Below are 17241 nucleotides of genomic sequence, written 5' to 3' on the forward strand. Positions count from 1 at the left end.
GCTCTATAATATAATTTTAGATCTGGTACAGCTAAGCCACCTTCATTTGATTTTTTTTCATTAATTCCTTGAAATTCTTGACCTTTTGTTTTTCCTTATGAACTTTGTTGTTATTTTTCTAGGTCATTAAAATAGTTTTTTGGGAGTCTGATTGGTATAGCGCTAAATAAATAGATTAGTTTAGGTAATATTGTCATCTTTATTATATTTGCTCGCCCTATCCAAGAGCATTTAATATTTTTCCAATTGGTTAGATCAGACTTAATTTGTGTGAAAAGTGGTCTGTAATTTTGCTCATAAAGTTTCTGATTTTCCCTTGGCAGATAGATTCCTAAATATTTTATATTATCAGTAGTTACTTTAAATGGAATTTCTCTTTGTAACTCTGACTGTTGGATTTTGTTAGTGATATATAAGAATGCTGATGACTTATGTGGGTTTATTTTATAACCAGCAACTTTGCTAAAGTTGTGGATTATTTCTAATAACTTTTTAGCAGAATCTCTGGGGTTCTCTAAGTATACCATCATGTCATCGGCAAAGAGTGATAATTTGGTTTCCTCATTGCCTATTCTTATTCCTTTAATCTCTTTCTCAGCTCTTATTGCTAAAGCTAGCGTTTCTAATACAATATTAAATAGTAATGGTGATAGTGGGCAACCTTGTTTCACTCCAGATCTTATTGGGAATGGTTGCAGTTTGTCTCCATTACATATGATGCTTACTGATGGTTTTAAATAGATGCTGCTGATTATTTTAAGGAAAAGTCCATTTATTCCTATACTCTCAAGTGTTTTTAATAGGAATGGATGTTGGATTTTATCAAATGCTTTTTCTGCATCTATTGAGATGATCATATGGTTTTTGTTAATTTGGTTATTAACATGGCCAATTATATTGATAGTTTTCCTAATATTGAACCAGCCCTGCATTCCTGGTATAAATCCTACTTGATCATAGTGTATTATCTTGGAGATGATTTTCTGTAGTCTTTTTGCTAATATCTTATTTAAGATTTTAGCATCAATATTCATTAGGGAGATTGGTCTATAATTTTCTTTCTCTGTTTTCAGCCTACCTGGTTTAGGTATCAGTACCATGTCTGTGTCATAGAAGGAATTTGGTAGGACTCCTTCATTCCCTATTTTATCAAATAATTTATATAGCATTGGGCCCAATTGTTCTTTAAATGTTTGGTAAAATTCACATGTAAATCCATCTGGTCCTGGGGATTTTTCCTTAGGGAGTTGTTTAATTGCCTGTTCTATTTCTTTTTCTGAAATGGGACTATTCAAGCAATTTACTTCCTCCTCTGTTAGTCTGGGAAGTCTGTATTTTTGGAGGTAGTCATCCATTTCACTTAGGTTATCAAATTTATTGGCACAAAGTTGAGCAAAATAACTCCTTATTATTTCTCTAATTTCCTCTTCATTGGTGGAAAGTTCTCCCTTTTCATTTTTAAGACTACTAATTTCATTTTCCTCTCTCCTTTTTCTAATCAGATTTACCAAAGGCTTATCTATTTTATTGGCTTTTTCATAGAACCAACTCTTAGTTTTATTAATTAGTTCAATAGTTTTTTTACTTTCAATATTTTTAATTTCTCCTTTTAATTTTAGAATTTCCAATTTAGTATTTGATTGGGGGAAGTCTTGCTTTTCACATCTTGCAAACATTACCAATAAACTCTGTTTTAGGAGAAATAGAGGCCTTGCTAGATCACCATGATGCCCACTTTGAACTAACTCTTTCCACAGCCATCGTTGGCTACAGCTCAAGCAAAATGAAATATTGCTCTGCTTTGTCCTTATTCAGCATTTTTCTGATGCATTCTAGAATTAGCAGGCGATTTAAAGAACACCAAATGAAATGGAATCTGGTGTCTCTTTTGCCTCATCAGCTAATTCCAGTCTGACTCTGCAATCATTTCATGTGTGTGTTCTTGGGCAGGTCATAATCTGTGTCTGGGCTTTACGTTCTAGACAAAGAAGCCGCCATATAGTCTTTGCACGCGATATTTAATTTCCTGTCTCTAAAACTATGATACTATGGTACATAAATCTGCTACATAAAGAGCTTAATAAATGATTACTGAATGGAAGGACTCAATTGTATAGCATTTCTAGAAAGCTGTAAGGTTTGCAAAATGATTTACAATATTATGTCATTTGGTCCTCACAAGAACCCTGGAAGGTAAGTGCTATTATGATTCTTAATTTTACGGATGAAGAAACTGAGTCTGAGAACAATTAAGGATCTTGTGTAGGTTCAGAAGAGGCTTTAACTGATTTGCTGCCAACATTTGAATGGATAATCTGAAATCTCAGATATTTAAAAGATTTAAAAGTCACAAAACTGAATCACTTCCATTTGAATTGTCTTAGGAAGATTCTTTCTCCTGGCAGGATAAGATACCAGACACTGGGGTCCTTTTTCAGACTCAACTGCCAAGTATTCCAACTCTACTGCAAAGAGCACAACTCCATTGAGCTGGCCATATTGTTTGAGTGTCAAATGTGCAGTTATTTTATGGAGAACTCACCCAGGGCAAGCATTCACAAGGTGGTCAGAAAAAGTGATGCAAGAACACTCTCAAAGTCACTCTCAAGAATTTTAAAATTGATTGTGTGACATGGGAGACACGGGCACAAAACCATCCAGTATGGCGTGCCCTCATCAGAGAAGATGCTGTGCTCTATAAGCAAAACAGAATTGAATTAGCTCAGAAGAAACTTGAGATGCACAAAATTAAAGAGCCATCCCAAATGTGCAGATGGACTATTTGTGTCCGGCTTATGGCAGAGCATTCCGAGTTTATATTGGTCTGATAAGCCACAGCCCTAACATAATGAATGGTGTCCTCTTGGTTGGACAACAACCAACCAATCAGTCCACTCATCTTAACAAGAGCCATTCAAAAAATGACACAATCCTGAGGTAATATGGAACCCTTTGGGGGAAAAGACAGAGGTTATATGATAAATCTTGATTTTAAGCTTGTTTTAAATAAAACGATCTATTCCATCCATGATGGATGTATAGAACTTCGGAACTCCAAGGTGACATTGTATAATTGAGTGCTGTACTTGAAGTCAAGGATACCTGGGTCCAAATCCCACCTTAGATATTTACTAGCTGTGTGACCCTGTATAAGTCAATTAGCCTGTCAGAATTTCTGTTTCCTACTCTCGAAAATGGAAAAAAATTAGTACCTGACATACAGTATTGTTTTGAGACTCCAATGAAATAATATCTCTATAGAAATGTTAACTCTTACTACAATCCAGAATTTTAAACTGGAAGGACCTTCGATCATTAGATGAGGAATCTCAGAAGTAGGTGCTAGGAACCATATAATCCTTTTCCTTCCCTGCCTCTCCCTCTTCCCCCCAACCTCACCTTTCAGTCTATTCGACATTTGAAATGTCAAAATCCATTTGGAATTGTTTCATGAAAACCATGTGTATTTACACAGTGGAATCTTTTCATTTTCTCCACAAGGGGACGCTTAACTCAGCCCAGACAAACCTCCAAACCACTTTGGGAATTGGAAACAGTTTCCAAAAACTGACTAATCCTTATTTTTAAACAACTCTGCTCGTTAAGCTTTAAAATGAAAGTGGGCAGTTCATCTAGAACTCTATATTTGTAGAGTTGAGGAGAAGGGGGTATAGGTTTAGGGAAGGGGTAATTTAAAAAATAATAGTTTTTATTAAAATGTAGACCATAATCCTCTGGGTCAGAATCATTAAACTAGCTTTGAAGATGAATCACTAGATCAAAGCTTCTTAAACTGTGGGTCTCAATCTCTTATGGGTTCTGTAACTGAATAGGGAGGGAAGGGAGTCGTGAAAAATTTGGCAATGGTAAAAGGAATCAGATATTCTGCTAGGATTTAATTTTTTATGTAAAAATGGACAGGCACATCCATCTCATTAGTATGCAGATTTGCTTTTGTCTTTAAGAAACAGTAAAATTATATGTATATCAAAGAATCATTTTAAAATTTAAAATACATTTCTTTATGATTTCTTATCGGTAAATATTTTATTTGTGTACCTGTTTTTTAAACCTATATACCCAGGGTCACATAAATTTTTGTTTCGTGAAAAGGGGTAGTGAGTGGAAAAAGTTTGAGAAGCCCTGAACTAGACCGGACAGTGTCTAGTGGGATGATCAAGTAGATCAGATATTGACCTGATATTTGGAAAGTACTAAGTGGAAATTAGAGATGGGGTATTATTTATAGGTAGTCCAGGGACAATTGGGAGTGACCTCAATGTCATCATATGGGAGGATCCAAGTATTGGTAAGTATTTCCATCTGTACTCCCCAAGGTGGAGGAATTGGGATCTCCCCTTGTTCTTCCCCCAGTCATTCTGAAACAGATTCAGAGCTAGGAAAGACATGACTGATTACACCCATTTGACGGATGAAGAAAGTGATCATCAACAGCTATACCCTTCACAAGTGTTAAAGTCAGAAGTTGAACTTGGGTTTTCTGATTTTCAAGACTCTTTAGTTTCAGTCGGGGGTTTGAAGGGTGGAGATGGTCAGGGAACAGGGTCTTGGGCCACCATCCTATGGAGGGGATTGGTAACAGAAACATTGGTACAATGTATGAGAAAGGGTCATTGAAGAAGGAAAGAGGTGCAACAGGAACAAGGTAAGCTCAATTTTCTTCTTATTTTCAATAATTACTCTTGCCAATTAAGCTTGATTATTTCTTTTTTCTTTAACACTAAATGTTCAATTAGAAACAATAGTAAGTGTTGATATAAGCAGCTCTACTTTTTTGTTTTTATATCACCTTTTTCATTGCTTTATAGATTTGCATCTTAGGGCAAAGCCCAAGTTGCTCCAACTTAGTTACAGCTCTTCCCCTCAACCAGGTTATTATATGAAGAGACTTACTTCTTCCTAAAGTATTTCCATCTTTACATGAAAGAGTTATGTATGTCCTTTTAAGGACTAAAAAAATCACATATGCTAGCAAATGGGAAATCTGAGGCAAAATCCATGTTTAAAGGTTCCCATTGAGTATTGTCCCTCTCCATAACCTGTCAGCTTAAGGCACAGATATTTCCCCCAGAGTTTGTAGGGCAATTAGGACAATGTCTAGATTTTCCAGGGCTAGAAAAAGAGGAGGATGAGACTCTTTCTTCCCACTGTGTTCCTTTCTCATTCATTTTCTCAATCTCCTATTTCCATCTCCAACCTGGATTGAGCTGCATGCCCCAGCGAGTTCCCTTTAGCTGCTGGGAGAGCAGCTTGCTTTTGCACTACCTCCCATTACTCCCTAGTAGACCACAGAACACCTGCAGGCCTCAGGACAGGGTTCCCCAGCTTGCCTTGCTCCTGCAATCTTATCCTGGATCTTGCAATCGTTTCCAGCTCAGGTGCAAGGGAGGGGATTGCAAATAAAATTCCAGGGGCTGAAAATTCCTCCCACAAGGATGTCTGCAAGCTCTCCCCTCCCCAGCCCCCAATTTCCAGTGAAGCAGAAATCTTAACTCTTCGGGGCAAATTTTCAAAGCTGAGTGAACTGCACGTTACACACTAAGTCCTGTTATTTGTTAACAGGATTTGAATGAGTAACCTACTCCCACTGCTTTGAAAACATATCCTTCTATAGGGGAGCCCAAGCCCTCAGAGATGAAATGGACCTGCATCTAGGATCTGCCTTTATGCCAGAAGCTGTTTGCGAGCTGCATTCAAACGCTGGGAAAATTAACTTTTGGCAAAAAGAATGGAATAGGAGGATGCTTAGTGGGGGGATGGGGTATGTGTGTGTGTGGAGAACAGAAGGGGCCTGTAGGAAAGGCAGGAGTCTTGGCTCGTGCTAGAATCTCACCTGTCCTTGCTTGGAGCTCACAAGTTGTCCTTTGGGTTCCCCCATTTCTAATGCCAACAGGTGTTGAATCCCTTAAGAGAGTTTGGAGCCCCGGCTGTAGGATGGGGAAAGCAATATAAAGAGATGCAGTGTTTAGGTTCAAACTTTCCCAAGAGACTTCTGAAAAGAGACCAGTGAATCATTAAAAGGTTAAAGGAATGGGAGCTATTGGAACCCTAACTCTGATCCAAAGGAGAGTTTCAAGCTCCCGGAAGGGCTGCCCTGAGACTCTCCCTGAAGTCGTTGCTTTCATTTACCATCATGGAGAGGATCCGTGTTCTAATCCAAACTTAACTACTCTCCTGTGTGACTTTGATCAAATCATTTCTTCATCTGGAAAACAAAGGGGATGGTCAAAGACTGACTTCTAAAGTCAATGGCAGTGATAAGATACAAACTGAGATAGCTGATACACAATCATCTGTGACGAATGTATTCTAGACATGCAGAACAAAGGATGACTGATAGAAGGGGAAGGTGATGTGAGTTATGGTATATGATTGTGATGGGAGACCATTTGATATAAGAAATGATGAGCTATAGGGGCAACTAGGTGGCACAGGGGATAGAGCACCAGTCCTGATGTCAGGAGGACCCGAGTTCAAATTTGATCTCAGGCACTTAATACTTCCTGGCTGTGTGACCCTGGGCAAGTCACTTAACCCCAATTGTCTCAGCAAAAAAGAAAAAAAAGAAATGATGAGCTCAACGATTATAGAAAGACTTGCATGAAATAATGGAATGAAAATGAGCAGAACCAAGAAAACATTGTATAGAATAATAGCAATATTGTTTTAAGAATGACTTTGAGTGAAGCAGACTTGCATTCAAATTTGATCTTAGACACCTAACACTTACTAGCTATGTGACCCTATGCAAGTCACTTAACCCTGATTACTTCGAGGGGAAAAAAGACTTTGAGTGAAAAATTCATTTTGACTATTTTAAATACCCAGATTAACAATAAAGAACATATGCAAAAAGATGTCTAAAAGAATTAAATTTTAAAATGTATTTTCCAAACAATAATTGCAACTCTGTAAACTGAATTTACTTTTTAAATATTTTAATTTTTGACTACAAAGGGAACTCCAGTTGTATATCAATGTTTGTCCGCAAACATTTGCCATACACTTCCTAAGGCACTGGAATTATAAAGACAGAAATGAAAAAGTCCCTACTCTCAGGATCGTCCATTCTCAGAAGACAACATATGCACAAGTAAGTAGATACAAAGTAATTTCAATAATTCCAGTAAGTAGGAGGGCTGGCTGGGAAGAGATCAAGTCTGTGGAATGCCTGAAGGGGGTTTGCAAATGTTACTAGAAAGGGAAATTGGGATTTCTCAATATTTTTAATATTCTGGGTTTTTTTTTTTTTACACTACTGATTTTCTTCCAAGGAAATGAGATGACCATAAATCAAAATACAGCGATCTCCAAAAAATCAAAATTGTGAGTGATCCAATAGAGGGATGCATGGTGAGTAAAAATTGGCTATACTCTATGACCAGTGATGACTCATGTGCCATGGTCTACTGGGAAATGGTTAGCAACTAACTCTCCAGAAGAAAATGTATTCAGGGCATCCTTTTAAGTTTAACTTGCCTTATTAATATTTTCCTCAACACTCATTTAAGTCTAGACAGTCAACAAAACAATAAATCAAATTCTAATTTGCAGCATTTGTTGATTTCTTGAGCTATAAATGCTCACACTTGGGCTCTCAGGAGCCAGTTTAAGTTGGCTCCAACACACCCCTACTTTTTTTTTTTTTTTTACTAGAGGAGAGTGGTGTAAAAATCTCATCCAGAAGTCTGATTGGGAAAGGGCAGGATAATGGACTGTAACTCAGAACTGGACCCAATAATTCTTCTGATTTAGGGGATGATTTGTGAGCAAGAATTCCAGAGGAGCAGAAGCTGAACATCAGGGAAGAAGCGCCCAAGTCAGTGAGATCATGGATGCATTTGTGGGTCTGAAAGTCTGGATTTGAATGGATCTACAAGTTACCAACACCTGACTACTCTCTTTAGTTTTGTATGTGAGAAATAGCCATAATCTTAGGAATAGAAGAAAGCATCAGGATGAGAGTGGAACACAGAACTATTCAGATTTTTAGATTCTGGATCCTTTCTCCCCTGAGGAGGAGAGCAAGACAAATGGATTCCCTTTTCTAAGTCTCTATAGAAATAATTGGGGGGGGGGTGGATAGGTGGTGCAGTGGATGGAGCACCAGCCCTGGAATCAAGAGGACCTACTTTCAAATTTGGCCTCAGACACTTAATACTTCCTAGTTGTGTGACCCTAAGCAAGTCATTTAGCCCCAATTGTTTCATACACAAAAATAATAATAATTGGGTGCTCCCCTTATGGGGTCTTTGTGGCTCTTAGATCTTTGGATCCAAGCAAGAAAAAAGGAACACGTCTGTGGATTATACATCAACATAAGAAAGATTCCCAGTGGGTACATAGAACAAAAACAACCAAAAAGTGCTAGTATGCCACATACTACCTCCATGACTTAGGACTTAACCCCACTGAGCCTCAGCAGTCTCATCTATAAAATGAGAAGGTTGGGTTATATGGCTTCCAGTTCCCAATGTATAAACCTGTGACGCTAAGCAAAGAAGGTACTGAACCCTTCTTTGTTCACTGATGAGATGGCAGTGCCCTCTGTGGACAGAAATGCTTTTCGTCTTTGTACTTGGGAGTCTGCCAACATAGCCTTCTTGCCCTCAGTGGAAAGAAAAAGAAATCATCTACTACTGAATAGTAGGGCTTCCAGTAGACAAAAAATTCCTTAGGCACTTAGGACCCAACGGGCTTTGCTCCCCGGGACAGAAGGATGATCAATGAATGAATCAATTATGCTCTTGTAGAACTGAATCTTAGGCAATGATTCTAGACCCACAAAATCCACTGCCTGAAAGAGCTGCCCCTTTCCTGGAACCCCTCGAGGTAATCTAGTCCTAGCCATCACTTTTAGGAGAGATTGGATCTCAAACCTCCCACACAGTTGAGCTTCTCTCCAAACTCTTTCAGAGTCTCCAGGAAAGGAAATCTATCTTCTGTCCCAGAGGATCCAAATCTCTCACCAGGAAGTTTTTCACCTTCTGTCGAAATGTGAACCTTCCCTTGACTTTGAATTTCCTTGTTCTCAGCAAAGAAATGTTTCCAGGGTCAAGAGAGATGAGGACACAAGGTACTTCGAGATGGAAATATATGTGAAGACAATTCATTTCTATGCAAAAAAATATTTATTGAGCTTTTATGTACCAGCCACTATGAAAGAGTAGGATGCAAAGAAAAAATTAATTTATCCACAGTGAATAGAGCATCATCCCTGAAGTCAGGAGGACCTGAGTTCAAATCTGGTCTCAGACAGCTGTGTGACCCTGGGCAATTACCCAATTGCCTCAGGGAAAAAAAAATTAGCCTATCTCTGGTTTTAAGCAGATTACATTCAATTGGGTAGAACCAACATAAAAATATAATTAAGTATAAATACAAAGTATATATATGTATCCATGTTGGTATATGTAGACAAGTATATATGTGTATATACACACATGTATATATAATGTATTATATATCACATGTAGATTATGTGTATACACACAAAGTAATTACACAACAATGGGAAATCATTAATAAGTGGGAAAACCAGGAAAAACTAGAGATAAAAAATGACATGAGCTGAGAAGGAAGTCAGGAATTTCTAAGAGTCAGCGATGCGATGGGAGGGCCTTTCAGGCGAGGGAAACTGCCTCTGTGAAAGCATGGAGGTGAGAAATGGAATGCAATGTCTGGGGACCAGCAAATAGACCAGTTTGGCTAGACCAGAGACTATTTGTGAAACGAGTCTGGAAAGACAGGTTGGAACCAGGTCACAAAAGGCTTAAGTGCCAAACGCAGGAATTTCAATGTAATGCATCTCTCTTTCTCATATAACCCAACCTTCTCATTTCATAGATGAGACTACTGAGGCCCCGGGGAATTAAGGGACTGGTCCTCTGGATCCCAGCTTGCTGGCGGAAAGCTGCAAGTTGTGGGAAGACAAAGAGGAAATATAAACCAAGTAGTCCATCGGGCAACAAAAAAAAGGGGTCACAGACTAAAGATCTCAAGGTCAAAGAGAGGAACAAAAGAACAGCAGAGTGGAAGGAGGGGCAGCTGGCTCTTCTTGCTGTGTTGGTTGCTCAAAGGAAATCATTCCCCCTATTCCACGATGAGCCATGGAACATCTAGCCAAGGCAAGAAGCAGTTGGAGTTTCCAGCCAACAGCAGGACTTTAAATAAAAAAAAACCACACATGTCCAAAAGTTTCATTTCTCATCAGATTCTGAGTTGATACCATCTGCTATGGATGGCCCTATGTTCCAAGTTCCTGAATCTTCAAGACTGGCCCTGTTGGATTGGATACATGAGTCTAACATGAATCGAAAACTCTTTTGAATTGTCTCTACATCTTTGCCCAGTGGCAGCAGGGACAGCCAGAGGAAACTAAATCAAGTTAACTGGCGTTACCCAGAACTCCTGCTTTGTACAGCTCTATATTATCTGGGGGCTGCCCAGGTCTGAGAGTGGTTGCAGATATAAAACAGTGTGATGGCTGTTTTATTATGTATTCCATTATTTCCTTTATTAGTTCCATGCTGTGATTAAAATGCTATTAATGGGATCCTAGCATGCCTTGGGGACTTGACTCCACTATGCCAAAGTGACATCACAAAGACCTAGGAAAATATGGTCAGTTTTAGAAGGGATTGGGTTTGCTGGAGGTGGGCTAGAGAGCTGATTCTAATTAGGTAAATCTACAATAGCCTACACCTCCAAGATGGTGAATTGATTTAACCACCAGATATCAGAAAGTCATCTGCTCTCTGAGAATTAAAGAAAGATTATACTTGTAGTCAGTGGGATAAATATATACCCTCCAGAGTGACTATGAGATTGACCCAGCACCAAATCCAGAATCCTATATTTATAGTATAAATGTCCATTACATGAATTAACAATAAGTGGAGTGAGTAGAACCAAATGAATATTATACTCAGCAACAACAAGCTTATGTGATAATCAACTGTGATGGACTTGGTTCTTTTCAACAATGAAATGATTCAGGCTAATTCCAATAGACTTGCGATGAACAGAGCCTTCTGCATCCAGAAAGAGTTCTATGGAGACTGAATATGGCTCACAACATAGTATTTTCACCTTTTTTGTTGTTTGCTTGCTTGGTTTTTCTCATTTTTTTTGATATGATTTTTCTTGTGCAGCAAGATAAATGTGGAAATATGTTTAGAAGAATTGGACATGTTTCACCTATTGGATTGCTTGCTCTCTAGGGGAGGAGGGAGAGCAGGAGGGAGAAAAATTGGAGCACACGGTTTTGGAAGGATAAATGTTGAAAACTATCTTTGCATGCATTTTGAAAAATAAAAATCTATTTTTAAAAAAGAGTATAAATGTCCATTTAGACTCCTATAAAGAACACCACTTTCTCACATCATAACTACACATATTGCTTTCTTAGGATTTTTTTCATAACTGTTGTTTGCACAATTCAGTTTAGCTTTCACTATCTCTCTGCTTCCCCCTCCTCCACCACATACATACTCTTATCTTTCGGTATTTTTGCATTTTTCTTCCACTTAGGTCTCCATCTTTGGAATTTTTCTGTCCATGAAGAAAAATACCTTCATCCTATCTGATGTGTTTCCCTTGTAAATTTAAATTTGATCTTTGCCATTGTAGTCAAATCCCATTACAACTAATTTCATTGTGACAAAAATTGTCATAGTGCTTTCCTGATCTCAGGACAAGTTTTTTTTTTTTGAATATTAGATACAATATATCCCCTTATCTTCAAAAACATAAAAGAGGCATTTTTTCTACTCCATCATTTTAAATATCAAGAAAAATGAAACCTGATGAAATTACTTGCCCAGAGTCATCCAGGTAGTGACTGATGTATGATTGAGCCTAGGTCCTTAGGTGCCAAATCTATGTATCCCTCCTTCTCCATCACATTCCCTCCTTATCCTTCTTGTTAAATAGAATCTGGATAGTGGCTATTGTTGCCCCCTAGTTAAGTTTAAATTGATTTTATTCTGGAGCAAGGAAGAGTTCATCCAAATATTCTATTTGAATAGAAACATCATGGCCAGATCTGAGCTTTTGGAAGATTAAATTGGCAACTGTCCAGAAGATGGGTAGGCTTGAGAGTCTAAAGGCAAGGGGATCACTGAAAGAACTATGGCTGGAAAAGAAGTATTTAAAAAGAGAGGAAAAGACTCACATGTGCAAAAATGTTTGTAGCAGCTCTTTTTGAGGTGGTGAATCATTGGAAATTGAGTGGATGCCCATCAGCTGGAGAATGGCTGAATAAGTTATGGTAAATGAATATAATGGAAATATTATTGTTCTATAAGAAACTATGAGATAAGAATAAGAATAAGAAATTCTGATTTCAGGAAAGCCTGGAAAGATTTATATGAACTGATAATGAATGAAGTGAGTAGAATCAGGAAAACATTGTAAACAGTAGTAGCAACATTGTGTGATGTTCAACTATGATAGACTTGGCTCTTCTCAGCGATACAGTGATCCAATACAATTCCAATAGACTTGTGTCATACAGAGGGAGAACTATGGATGCTGAATGGGGATCAAAGCATACCATTTTTATTTTTTGTTTATTTTTTCTTTCTCATGGTTTTTTCCCTTTATTCTGAATTTTCTTTCACAGTATGACAAATATGGAAATATGTTTAAAATGATTGTAAGTGTATAACCTGTATCAGATTGCTTGCTGTCTTGGAGAGGGGAGAGAAAAAAATGAAATTCAAAATCTAACAAAAATGAATGTTGAAAACTATCTTTGCATCTAATTGCAAAAATAAAATACTGTTGAGGAAAAAAGAAAGAAAGAAGTATTAAGAGTCTAGGAAAGGGTGGTTGCTGTATGAATGGGGACACAAGAAAAGGAGACTAAATGAGAGAAAGCAGCTAAGTCAAGCTACATTGCTCTCCAAGGCAAAGGCTGCTAGGAATCCAAGCTATTGTTGACAAAGCTTATAACTTATGTTAATGATGTTACTTAACACAGGAGAAACAGGGACACTCAGGCTTCAGGTACCTTCCTGAACACACAGAGGTTTAAGCAGATTAGAACAGAAAGACACATACTTCCTTTCTCTCTCATTGGACAATGCGACAATTTGGATTTCTACTGAAAAGCAACTGTGGAGAGCAATTAAATTTAACTGAACCAACTCTTGTTAGGGGGCAGGTGGATGGCAGGGTAGCTCAAAGTTTCTTAAACTATGGTTCGTGACTCCATAGGGGTCTTGTAACTGAATGTGGGAGTTGTGAAATTATATTTTATTATCAGTAAATGTTTGATTTGAATACCTATTTTATATACCTATTTACCCAGAGTCAAAAATTTCTCTGGCAAAAAGGGGTTATGAGTGGAAAAAGGTTTAAGAAGCTCTGCACTAGATAGAGCACCAAGGTCTGGAGTCAGGAGACTCATCTTTGTGAGTTCAAATCTGGCAGTATCTTTGCCAAGAAAATCCCAAATGGGGTCATGAAGAATGACTAAGATTAAGTGACCAAACAACAACAAAACTCTTATTAAATAGCCACTGTGTGGGAGGCATGGTGCTAAATCCTAAAGTGACCTAATTCCTCTACGAGTTTACATGCTACCAGAGATTACAAGGTGTAATTTGTTAGTAGAGAAATCAAATACAAAACAGACTGGAAGAGGGCAAACAAAAGACCTAGACAGAGCTTCTCTGGTAATTTCAGGAAAGAGAGGATGCTAACAATTGTGATGATGGGAGGGGAAGCCTCTGGGCTAAGAGTTGATGGAAGATTTTTTTTTAATCTGAAAAGCCAAAATCATTAGAGATATATTTCGGGTGAGAGACAACTTATATAAATTCAAGGAATATTAGTCTGACTGGAAAAAAGGGGGGGTATGGTGAAAAAAAATCTCATTGGAAGCAGATATCAGAGGTCCTAAAATGCCAGATTGAGAAGTCTAATCTTCCCTATGGGAACCTGGGAGCCATCAAAAGTTTTAGAGCAGAGGAAGAGCCAGTGCTAAGTAGATTCTTTTAGCAGCTGTGCAAATAATAGAAGCAAGGAAATCAATTAGGCAGCTAGGTGATACAGTGGATAGAGTTCTGGACTTTCAATTAGGAAGCTCTGGGTTCAAAAAAAAAAAACATTTCCTAGCTGTTCTATCTTGGGCAAGGTACCACAGTTTACTTAACAGTAAAATGGGAAGAATAATAACATCTACCTTTCAGAGAACGTGTGAGAATCAGATGAGATAATATTTGTAAAGTGTGCCTAATATATAGTAAGCACCATATAAATTCTGATTATTATTATTAATTATGAGGAAAGAAGGAAGGAAGTTGAAAGTTGCTTGGAGAAGAGAGAGAGAGATACTTGAGGAAAGACTCAGGAGCTCTGGGCTCTGTTCCCAACTTGTTCATTCATTGACCTGCTGCATAACCTTTAGGAATCACTTAACTTTGGAGAACCTCAGTGTCTCCATCCCTCTATAAAACTCACTGCTTGCCTTACTGGGCTTGTCTGATGATTAATAATGATACTATATAAGCAGAGTTTCTTTGAGGTCTTTGGATGAAAGGCAACCCATAAACTTACTTGGAGATTTATTGGATTTTTTGAAAGGGATGGATTCACAATGTGCTTTACCAATAAAAAGTAGACAAATGCTTTATTTATTCACATCAGCAGAAGGGGATATGACATCTCCTGAAGTTTCCCTTTTCTCTATTGTGTATAGATTATAGTTTCTATACACATACCCCAACTCCACAAAGATTTCCCAGAATTAGACTTACAGTCCCTCTACTTTCATAGTCATCTAGAGTTACAATCATATACTCTGTCATCAGGAATGAAGAACATAGAATCACTCGAAACATAGTGCTCATGTGAGAATGGAGCCATGCTGGCTGCATCCCAAGTGACTCTGAAAACAGGGATACTTTGGGATAAAAGAAGGTCTCAAGTTTTAAGGGTTGGGTCAGAATAATGAAGAATAAGACAACAAACAGCATAGAACTCAAATCTGTGGCAAGATATATGCTTTTTATCATTTTGTCAGTCAAATATCCTGGTACCAAGGGTAGAAAGGACCATAGGTTAAGAACAGGAAAGGACCTTAGATTTAATCAGATCTGCACAGTTAATTTTATAGATAGTACCAAGAAGGAAAACTAAAAGTTTTCTTCTTCACTAGAACCACTAGAACCAAATTCAACATCCTTTCCACTACCCCATACTGTCCTTCTTACTTACCTCCATACAATGCAGAGGGGGTGGGGGTGGAGAGAGGCCGTGTTAAGTCCAGAGGCCTGCTTTCAAATATTGGTTGTCAATATTAACTGTTCAACATATCTTGAGCATACATTTTACCTGTCTCAGTTTCTTCATCTTAGATGGGGATAATAAAACTTTCACTATATTCCTCACATGATTGTTCTGAAAAAAGTATATTATAAAGCTTACAGTCTACAAGAAATGGCATTTTTAAATATGGGCTTTGAGCGTGTGCTTTGTTTCAATTATTATTAGGAGACTTCTTAGAAACTGAAATTTCTGAAATTGTAACATTTCCAATATGGGAACTCTCTTCACCAAAGAAGAGAATAAATTGTCTACAATCAAATAACAAGCATATATTGTTTCTAGTCTGTTCTAGCCATCGCAGTAGATGCTGAGGAGAAAGGAAGAAAGAAAAGAAGACAGGAAAAAAGAAACAATGGAAGGAAGGAAGGAAGGAAGGAAGGAAGGAAGGAATTCCTATCTTCATGAAGCTGTCAGAAGAGGCAACTAGCAGCTGGAGAGATAAGGAAAGGGCTCATGGAGGATAAATGGTCTAGAGCTGAAGTCTGAAGGAAGTGTGAGATTTTAAGAAGCAAAGGTGAGGAGTAAGAATTTTCTTGAGGGTCAGCAAAGATAAATTACTTGCCCAGGATCATACAATCAGTTAAATTTAAGAAGTAAAACTTGAACCTAGGTCTTCCTGACTCTAAGCTAGAATTCTAGTCATACTGCCATACTGTTGTTATTATTATTTTATTTGAAGTTCCAATAAAAATAAGTAGAACAAGTCCTATTCTTGCTATGATTCTTTTGTATTTAATGATCTTTAGACTCTTGATTGAGTGAAGGAAAGAACTTTCTATAATCAGATGGGAGTCAATAATTCCATTATTTTCAAAGAAAGAGAGGCCCTCCAGGCTTTACCACTTGCCCTCTATTGCTCCTGGAGTCCTACAGACCTGACCCTACATCCTGCGTCACAAGTCACAAGTCACATCAGAACCCCTTGGCTCTGCCATCAGGATGACTGCTGTATGCTTGGGCTTTCTGGGTATTTCCTTCTGAATTCCCCTTTTTGTATTATTTCTTTCTGTGAGCTCCTTGAAAGCAGCCGTTAGCTTGTTTTTTCTATTGGTGACCCCAATATAAAGCACATTGCTTGTCACATAGTAAGAACTTGATAACTCATTCCTTCAATAAAAAAAGAGTAGGATGTCAGCTCATTTTTTATAGCTTCACTGATAGCATTCTTCATACAATCTTGGGGCAGATAGGATGATATGTACCTCATCTTATTCTTTCATGATTTTGATTTTTCTGCCAGATCTTTCTATTTGGAAAACATTTAATTCCACATCTCTTAAAGATTGTGAAAATTTGGCTTGGTAAAAATCTGCTAAAACATTATTGTAACATTTCATGTACACTCAGGTAATATGGGCAGCAAGTCCATCTGGGTTAATGCTCTGGGTACTGGTACAGTTATTAACTGGGATTTCACAATATTCTGAGTTCTTTGTTGGGTAAAGAGTTGTCTGTCCATCCATAAAGATTCTTATGCATAAAGCCATCAAGTCATGTCTTCCTAGTTATTCAATAGGCACTAAATTTAAAGATGTGTAACATAGTTTCGGCCTTTTCCTTGTATAATCTTTCATTTTTTTGAATACTCTTTCAAATACCATTTTTGTAGAAATGACTTAGCAGAGTATCTGACACATAGTAGGCACTCTATAAATGTGTGGTCCTTTTCCTGCTCTCCTTTTCTTTTTGAAAAACAAGTATTTAATTGATGCCTTTTTTACATCACATTACATAATTCAGCAAGTGCTATTCATAAGCAAACACTTCCGATTTCTTCTAGTTAAATCTAAGATATTAAAGAGCCAGGTGAATCAAATGAATGCCAGTCCTCAAAATAAATAGCATCACCAATCTCTCCCTGGCATCTCTGCTCTTGAACCACAC

Source organism: Sarcophilus harrisii, chromosome 6 (genome assembly GCF_902635505.1).
Source record: "Sarcophilus harrisii chromosome 6, mSarHar1.11, whole genome shotgun sequence".
In the NCBI taxonomy this organism is placed as follows: domain Eukaryota; kingdom Metazoa; phylum Chordata; class Mammalia; order Dasyuromorphia; family Dasyuridae; genus Sarcophilus; species Sarcophilus harrisii.